Genomic DNA, 9,204 nt, shown 5'->3' with positions numbered 1-9,204 from the left:
GCGGACCGGCGGTGGGGAGTGGTTTTGGGGAGGGCGGGCCGGCCGCGGGCGATGTGGGCTGGCAGCTCTGGGAGGGTGGAGTTTGATGATAAACTGGAGGCCCTTGATTTTGTATCCAACGGCTGGAAAATCTAATGACCAGAGATGAAAAAGTCAGTCGACTGACGTGTAGCGTCACCCCGCACGTACACATGCACGCCTGCAAGACACGCACGCATGCAAGTGTGCAACACTGACACGTATACATAACGTACACATGCACGCACGCAAGACACGCACGCATGCAGGCGTGCAACACTGACACGTACACACGCATGCATGCTGGAGTGCAACACTGAGACGTACACATGCACTCACGAACACATGCACATCCGCACCCATGCATGCGACACTGAAATGTACCCATGCATGCACGCAACACTCGCACGCCTGCATGCACACAGAACATGATGCAAGACACACGCTCAACCTATACGTGCATGCACCCTTTGTTAAGGACATGGATTGTTACGTGTATTAATCAATCTTATCTGTGATAAGAAAAACATTGATGTTTCCAGCGGTCTTTATTAATCACAACGTATCGAACGGGCTATCAACATAGTAGGCTTATCTACATGAAAAAGATGACGTCACACTCAATGAACAATCATCGGTTTATGAATGGCCGCTTCTGACCGTCCTGGCCCACCAAAGGTTCCTCTGCTGTGCGCTGCCTCCGTTGGGTCACTGACATGCAGGCCATGCACCCAAAGAGCCCACACGTCAGTGGAAGAACGGCACGGTGTCCTAGGTCAGAGTCGAGGGCGCCACTCGCTGCACGCCTGGCTGAACATGCCTCCGTGCCGCATTGAAACGCCTCCATGAAACCCGCCCATGTGGAAGCCGAGAAACCCACTCTGGACACACGTCCGTTCATGACCGGGCTGGCGTTAAACGCAACACCGGCCGAGCTCCTCCCGTTCTCCGTCTATTTAATCTTCTATTTAAACGAGGCCAAACACCAGCCAAGAATCGCACACCTCCGCCGCTCCCCTATCTCCTCCACCATTCTGTCCACTCTTACAGTGGCTTACGGAGAGTAGTTATTCCGCATCCAAGCCGGCTGGGTAGCCCACCGGATACGAGCTATGCAGCTCGCTGTCCACCTCCCTCCCCTCGCCCGACGGAGCCAGTTGCCGCCCCAAGCCGGCGCGCGCTTCAGCAACTCACCGCTCCAGACCAGCTCGACGAGGAGCAGCGCACGGGCGTCGTTGCTGCCGTCCACGCCGCTGCCTCGTACCGCGTGTCCCGTTTCTGTGGCCGAGACTACCATGCCGGCGGCCGCGCCATACAAGCAGCGATAGAAGCCAGGTGCACGGAGAGCGACGAGTTGGTGGCCAGCGCCTCCGCGTCCGCCGCCATCATGGAGGAGAAGTAGAACACGGGAGTAGGGGCTACCGATAGTCCGGTGATCGTGCTGCCGGACATGAGGAACACAAATCGATCGGCAGGCGACCATTTAGGCCAGTTATTATATACCTGTGCTGTCCAGAACTAGCACCGCGTAGTTCATTTGAATGTAATGAAATCCGTCATGTTTCTATGAAAATCTGGTATTTTATATGATTTCCGTCGTTGTTTATATGAAATATCAGTTTGTCTACATCTTTGCATGAATTTCGTCCGGTTGGATGGCGTAATTTTCGGGTCACCGATCGATCTGCGGGCGGCTCGGGCAGCGTTGTGGGACAAAAAGACACAGCTCATGCGAGCTCGTCCCCAACGTGCGCGCTGGAGGATGCATGACAGCATGAGCACCCGAGCCATTCCTCGTTCATCGGTGGCAAAGGCACCGGTGGACAAAAGGGTCGCCAATATTTTGGCTACCCCGGGCAAGATCCAAACAACCCCTCCCAACAGATTCAAATCCCTTGTTCGCTGTGGAATTTGGCCATGTGTTGTTTTCATGGACTAGCAAGATGCCCGTGCATTGCACGTAACATCAAGATGCATTTTTTACAAACTCCCGCATGCATGTAAGGGATAATTAATGTCCTCCTTTGCTAGTACCACGAGGCAAACACCATTAATATTGCATCGATTAGTGTTAGTGGCCTTGTATATCTACAAATTGTAATTTTGATAGTGGCCCCTTGTATATAAAAATGGAGGGGGAAAGATGAGAGATAAGGTGAGGAGGAGTGGGGCGTGGCCGTGACTGGTGCTCGACTGGGCGGAGGCATGGGGGTGGACGGCGCATTATGTCTAGGTTTATATCTCTCTCACACACACTACATAGGTGGGGGACATGCACCAAGAGAAGAGGTGCACGCACGGTGCACGTACTCCCTTCTCTTTCCCAACCACACCGGCATGGGTACACGGTGGAGCTCATTTTTGTACGAAAAAGGCAGCCCACGTGGTAATTTGGCACGTGTACTGGCTGTCCACTTGGTGGAGGGAGGATCGTCTACCACGGGTGAACAAACAAATTGCGACTTGATGTGTTATGTTAAAAAAGAGACAAACCATGTGGGGCCTACCTTAGAGGCAAGGCTCTATACATTGGAGTACTTTGATGTGTCCCGCCAACTCGCAGAACGAGGAGAAGCTTGCTTAGTACGCTGTCTCCCCCGCCCACGGGCGCGGTGGCTCGCAGGATGAGGTGAAGCTTGCTTACGAGCAGTAATAGTAGTAGTACTCCTACTACTGTACGCCTTACGCCCGCTCCCTCGCCCACGCGCGCGGTGGCTCGCAGCACGAGGAGAAAATTTTACTCCTTCCGTCTAGGTGAGTAAGTCATCTTAGGTTGTGCACCGTGACCAAGGAGGAGGAGAAAACGAGAGAACTTAATGTTCATTTGCTCATTAATAGCATTGCACACAATGAACTAACCACTGCATGTCGTGTTTGGTAGTCTCAAGTCATTAAAAGCATGCACTCCCCACATCTCTTATTGGTTGATATGTCAAGAAGCAAGAACGAGGTAGAATTTAATGTACCGCACCTAAGTGTTTTGGGATTATTTGGTTTTCTCAAGACGACCACACACCTAGACGGAGGGAGTACTACTCCCTCCGTTTACTCCTCGTCCCTACTACATACCTTGGTTAGCACTCCCTCCATTTACTTATACAAGGCCACTATAAAAAAATACATTTTGCATCTATACAAGGCCACAAATAGTAATCGAGACAAAAGTTACTACTCCCCCTTTCCAGTTTAGGCTGGCCATAGTGGGGGTAACATAAGTAGTATCATGTACTTGGGACTTGCAAACATGCTTATGTGGAAGGCAATTAAAGAAGAGAGAGATGGTTATAGTAACATAGGTAGATACCGTAACATAATAAATGTGATGCTACTATGTGTCATGCATGACAATAAATGAGACCACATATGATACTATGCATGACACATAGTAGCATCACATTTATTATGTTACTATGATACTATGCACTATAGAAGTAGTAACATAGACTAGTAACATATGCATGTTACTAGTCTAAGTTACTCCCCACTATGACCAGCCTTATGGCTCAATTTCAAAATTTCTCCAACCAAGGTAGACGGTGAGTGGTCGAATTAATTTCGTAGTTTGCACAAGTAATTAGTATGCTCGTTTTTCTCAAGAAGTTATGTTTACCGAGGCATTAATTAGAACGAATGCATGAATGACCACTAAATTTCCATGAACTTGTACATGCATTGGTTAGGTTCCTCTTGACACTGCTTGCGTCGCGTGATCTAACGCACCTAGAAATCCAACATGTAATGGTATTACTACTAGTATAGTAGAATTGAGACTTATCAAACGGAAAAACGAATGTTTTTTAGATGAGCCCTATAAATCCTAGTGGGTACGTACTCCGTAAAAACATATTTTTCCAAAACTAAGTCGCTCCCTTTCATGAATTCTGTAGTATACTCCTCCGTCGATGCTCCCTTTCATGAATTCTGTACTTCCCGTCGCCGACATGTGGGACATATAGTAACCGGGTCGACGTGTCAAGCACCAAATAACAGTGCAGAACAGCAGGGGGACGCACCCCACTCGTACTGGACCAGTAGTAGTAATGAGCAGTGAGACGTCAAATCACAATGCCGCACCTTCCCAGACGGACGAAGAAACCATTATTTCACACTTTAGTTCGCCATCATCTCAAACCACGCAGTATTGCTTCTGCCTCAAGAGGGACACGCGCATCGCCTTGGTACATCATGACACGAGGGACCGCATGACAAGCCATGCTCCCCTGCTGATCGCTCGATAAAATCACCTCATTTTTATAATACTTCCTCCGTGTTGGTTTACTACATGGCATGCACGTCGTTCTAGGTTGATAATATAACTGGCTATATATGTGATGAACAGTACTCCAGCATTTTAAAAAATGTATACTTTTGTACAGTAGTATTATCGATGGATTGCGCCGTGGAGCAAAAATTGAAATTAAAAAAAAGGTGGTACATATAGAGAGCGCTCGTCGCCAAATTATGCGTATGGTACTATTAAAAAAGCTAGTACGTGCTTAATTGGGGTGCTAAATTCTATTAAAGAAATACCAGTAGTATGTATCATAGTGAGGAGTTAAAGTAACGAGAAGAAACATAACATAGTTCTGCTGGGGCTCAGCACAACACACCCCTCAAATTCAACTAAGCACACCTAAAATTAAACTATGCAACTAATCCGATAGACACTGCATTAGAACCACCATGAGCAACGATACTGAGACCTTACTCACTCGGAGGAGTCCTCGTCCACGTCCTCGACTCCGTCCTTGTCCCTCTTCCTCTTGGCCGATACATCTTTGGTTGAACCGCACACTTGGCTCTTGCTCTTCATCCAACCCTTGTAGATATTGAAACAAAGGTACCCATCCATTGCAGCGTAGTGGATGTGGTCTATATCTAGTACATTTTGCTGCCATGCATAATGATGAAACGTGTAATGAGGTTTCTCTAGTTTACCATACGAAGGATGAACCATGGCTCCTGCCAGGGTCAGCATTGAAGGCTGACGAGAGGACACCAGCGATTCTTCTGGAGGTCGAAGGTGTTGCCTACAACGAGGCCTATCCGACACAGGACTTCTTTGTCGTTACCAAAGTCTACAGTAACGAATTTGACTAGGTTTCTCTCGAGGAAGTCCTTAAAATCCAGGCATTCAACGTCCGCATGGCATATGTGGTAGACCAAGCATAAGTCATGCACGCAAACCTGGATCACGGCGGGCTTCTTCCTCTCTTCGTCCTTTAGATCCTTCTCTCGTCCCAGGACTGTGGTGTACTCAACATCTAGCCCAGCAACCCGCTCATCATCCGAGTCTTCGAACATGCGTCTGAAGCGAGAAAGGCATCCTTTCACCATCGCGGAAGAACGGGTGTAGATGACGTCGAACTCATCGCCCGTGATGGTTCTAACCTTGTACTTGATGACCCACAAGTGTAGGGGATCTATCGTAGTCCTTTCGATAAGTAGGAGTGTCGAACCCAACGAGGAGCAGAAGGAAATGATAAGCGGTTTTCAGTAAGGTTTTCTCTTCAAGCACTGAAATAGTAGGTGATAGATAGTTTTGTGATAAGATAAATAGTAACGAGCAAAAACTAAATAAAGTAAATAAAGTGCAGCAAGGTGGCCCAATCCTTTATGTAGCAAAGGATAAGCCTGGACAAATCTAATAATGAGAGAGGAGCTCCCGAGGACACATTGGGAATTATCGTCAAGCTAGTTTTCATCACGTTCATAAGATTCGCGTTCGGTACTTTGATAATTTGATATGTGGGTGGACCGACACTTGGGTACTGCCCTAACTTGGACAAGCCTCCCACTTATGATTAACCCCTATTCCAAGCATCCGCAACTACAAAAGGGAGTATTAAGGTAAACCTAACCACAACATTAAACATATGGGTCCATATCAACCCCTAACGAAGCAACGCATAAACTAGGGTTTAAGCTTCTGTCACTCTAGCAACCCATCATCTACTTATTACTTCCCTATGCTTTCCTGTAGGCCCAAATAATGGTGAAGTGTCATGTAGTCGATGTTCACATAACACCACTAGAGGAAAGACAACATACATCTCATCAAAATATCGAACGAATACCAAATTCACATGACTACTAATAGCAATACTTCACCCATGTCCTCAGGAACAAACGTAACTACTCACAAAGCATATTCATGTTCATAATTAGAGGAGTAATAATATGCATAAAGGATCTGAACATATGATCTTCCACCAAGTAAACCAATTAGTATCAACTACAAGGAGTAATCAACACTACTAGCAACCCATAGGTACCAATTTGTGGTTTTGATACAAGATTGGATACAAGAGATGAACTAGGGTTTTGAGAGGAGATGGTGCTGGTGAAGATGTCGATGGAGATTGACCCCCTTCCGATGATAGGATCGTTGGTGATGATTTCCCCCTCCCGGAGGGAAGTGTCCCCGGCAGAACAGGTCCTCCAGAGCCCTAGATTGATTCCGCCAAGGTTCCGCCTCGTGGCGGCGGAGTTTCGTCCCGTAAGCTTGCCCACGATTTTTTCCAGGGAAAGAGTGATGATAGAGCAGAAGATGGACGCCGGAGGCCCACCAGGGGGCCGCACCCGCCTGTCTCCTGTACAGCGTGTGGGCCCCCTGGCCTATTTATTTCGCTCATAAATTCTTAATAAATCCAAAAAGTTGTTTCGTGGAGTTTCAGGACTTTTGGAGTTGTGCAGAATAGGTTTCCAACGTTTGCTCCTTTTCCAGGCAAAATTCCAGCTGCCGGCATTCCCCCTCTTCATGGTAAACCTTGTAAGATAAGAGAGAATAGCCATAATTATTGAGATATAATGTGTAATAACAGCCCATAATGCAATAAATATTGATATAAAAGTATGATGCAAAATGGACGTATCAACTCCCCCAAACTTAGACCTCGCTTGTCCTCAAGCGAAAGCCGAAATCGAAAAATATGTCCGCATGTTTAGAGATAGAGGTGTCGATAAAAATAAAATACGGACATGAGGGCATCATGATCATTCTAATAACAACAACACATATAGATTTTGTCCTATGATTTCCTATGGTCAAGTAATAAGCAATTCACAATGTCAAGTATGGTTCATAAACTTCATTGGGAACTAACAAACAATAATCTCAGTCATTGAAGCAATTGCAATTTATCGTAATATCAGAAAGAGTCAATAATAAAGCTTTTCAACAAGCTCACATACTCAATTATCTCGTAGTCTCCCATAATTGCTAACACTCACGCAATACTTGTGGTTATAGAGTTTCAGACGGACACTGAGAAAGATAGGGGCTTATTGTGTTGCCTCCCAGTGTATTCACCTTTAGGTGATGTCAACAATAATAGCCTATGCCAACTTACATCCAATTGGATATATGTATCATGATCTTTCAAACACGAGGAGCTTGCCAAAGGATAAAATGAAAAAGCGAAAGGTGAAGATCACCTTGACTCAAGCAAAAAGTAAAAGATAGTCCCTTCGCAGAGGGAAGCAGAGGTTGTCATGCGCGTTTAGGGTTGATGCACGAAATCTTAATGCAAAAGAACGTCACTTTATATTGCCCCTTGTATGTGGACCTTTATTATGCAATTTGTCGCTTTTATTACTTCCACAACAAGTTCGTACAAAACTTATTTTCTCTGCACTAATAAGTCATACATATTTAGAGAGCAATTTTTATTGCTTGCACCGATGACAACTTACTTGAAGGATCTTACTCAATCCATAGGTAGGTATAGTGGACTCTCATGGCAAAACTGGGTTTGAGGATATTTGGAAGCACAAGTAGTATATCTACTTGGTGCAAGGAATTTGGCTAGCAAGAGGGGGAAAGGCAAGCTCAACATGTTTGGAAGGTCAATGACAATATACTTTAACTGAGATGTCGGGAAACATAAACCATTACGTTGTCTTCCTTGTCCAACATCAACTCTTTTAGCATGTCATACTTAATGAGTGCTTCACAATCATAAAAGATGTCCAAGATAATATATCTATATGTGAACCCCTCTTTCCTTATCACTTCCTATTAATTGCAACGATGACCAAGGCTACGTTCATCAACTCTCAACAATTTTTATGCCTCATACTTTCTATGTGTGAAGTTATCACTATCCATAAGATCAATATGAAATCTTTTGTTCTTTCTACTTTCTCAAGATCATAGCAACATAGCAAAGCCGTTGACTCAACACTAATCTTTATTATAGATAGCACACGGACTCGCTTACATAAAGAGATCACAATGCAAAACTCAAAACTACTTGATATCAAAACTTCAATCTATTAGATCAAGATACTACTAAAAGGATCAAACCAAATAAAGCGGTAAAGATAGGAGTGTGATGGTGATACTATACCGGGGCACCTCCCCCAAGCTTGGCAGTTGCCAAGGGGAGTGCCCATACCCATGTGATTATTTCTTCGGAGGTGATGGAGGTGGTGATGATGACGGTGGATAATCGCACATCGAGCATAAAATCTCCTCCAACTTACGGATAATGCCCTTGAGCCCAGCAATATGATCCTTCAACAAAATATTCTCCTGTGTGAGATACTTGTTCTGTATGTGGGCTAACTCAATCATCTTGAAAGCTTCAATCTCTATTGGAGTGAAAAGGTTAGGTAAAGGTTGAGGGATGTCTTCTTCTTTCACCACCGGAGATTGAACCTCCATAGCCTTCTTGATCCCTTCATCCTTGTTGATTTCTTCTGGTTCCTCTCTTTTCAACTCTATATTCAATAGCCAAGCATCCTTGTCTTCGTTGTTGGAGGAGGGAGAAGTCATGGTGCTCTAAATCTGCAACGGAAACAACTCGAAATGAAAACAGAGGATATTTGCATGATACGGTGGTAAAAACCTTCGGGAGTATATATAATGAATTTTTACCAACCAAAATACGTAACATACAAGAAAACGGAGTCCGGGAGGCACACGAGGTGCCCATGAGACAGGGGGCGCGCCCTATAGGGGGGGGGGGCGGCCTCCTCTCTCGTGGGAGCCTCGTGTCCCTTTCGGACTACTTCTTTCTTCCTAAAAATCTTAAATAATCCAAAACTGATAAAAATTGCCATTAGAGTTGTTTTGGAGTCGGTTTACTTACCGTACCACGTACCTATGCCTTTTTGGAGTCTGGAACGTTCTAGAAAGTGTCTCTTATGTATTCCTCGGGGGTTATGGTTTCAACAATATTA

This window comes from Triticum dicoccoides, chromosome 7B (genome assembly GCF_002162155.2).
Source record: "Triticum dicoccoides isolate Atlit2015 ecotype Zavitan chromosome 7B, WEW_v2.0, whole genome shotgun sequence".
Lineage (NCBI taxonomy): Eukaryota > Viridiplantae > Streptophyta > Magnoliopsida > Poales > Poaceae > Triticum > Triticum dicoccoides.
This window is presented reverse-complemented; position numbering follows the sequence as displayed.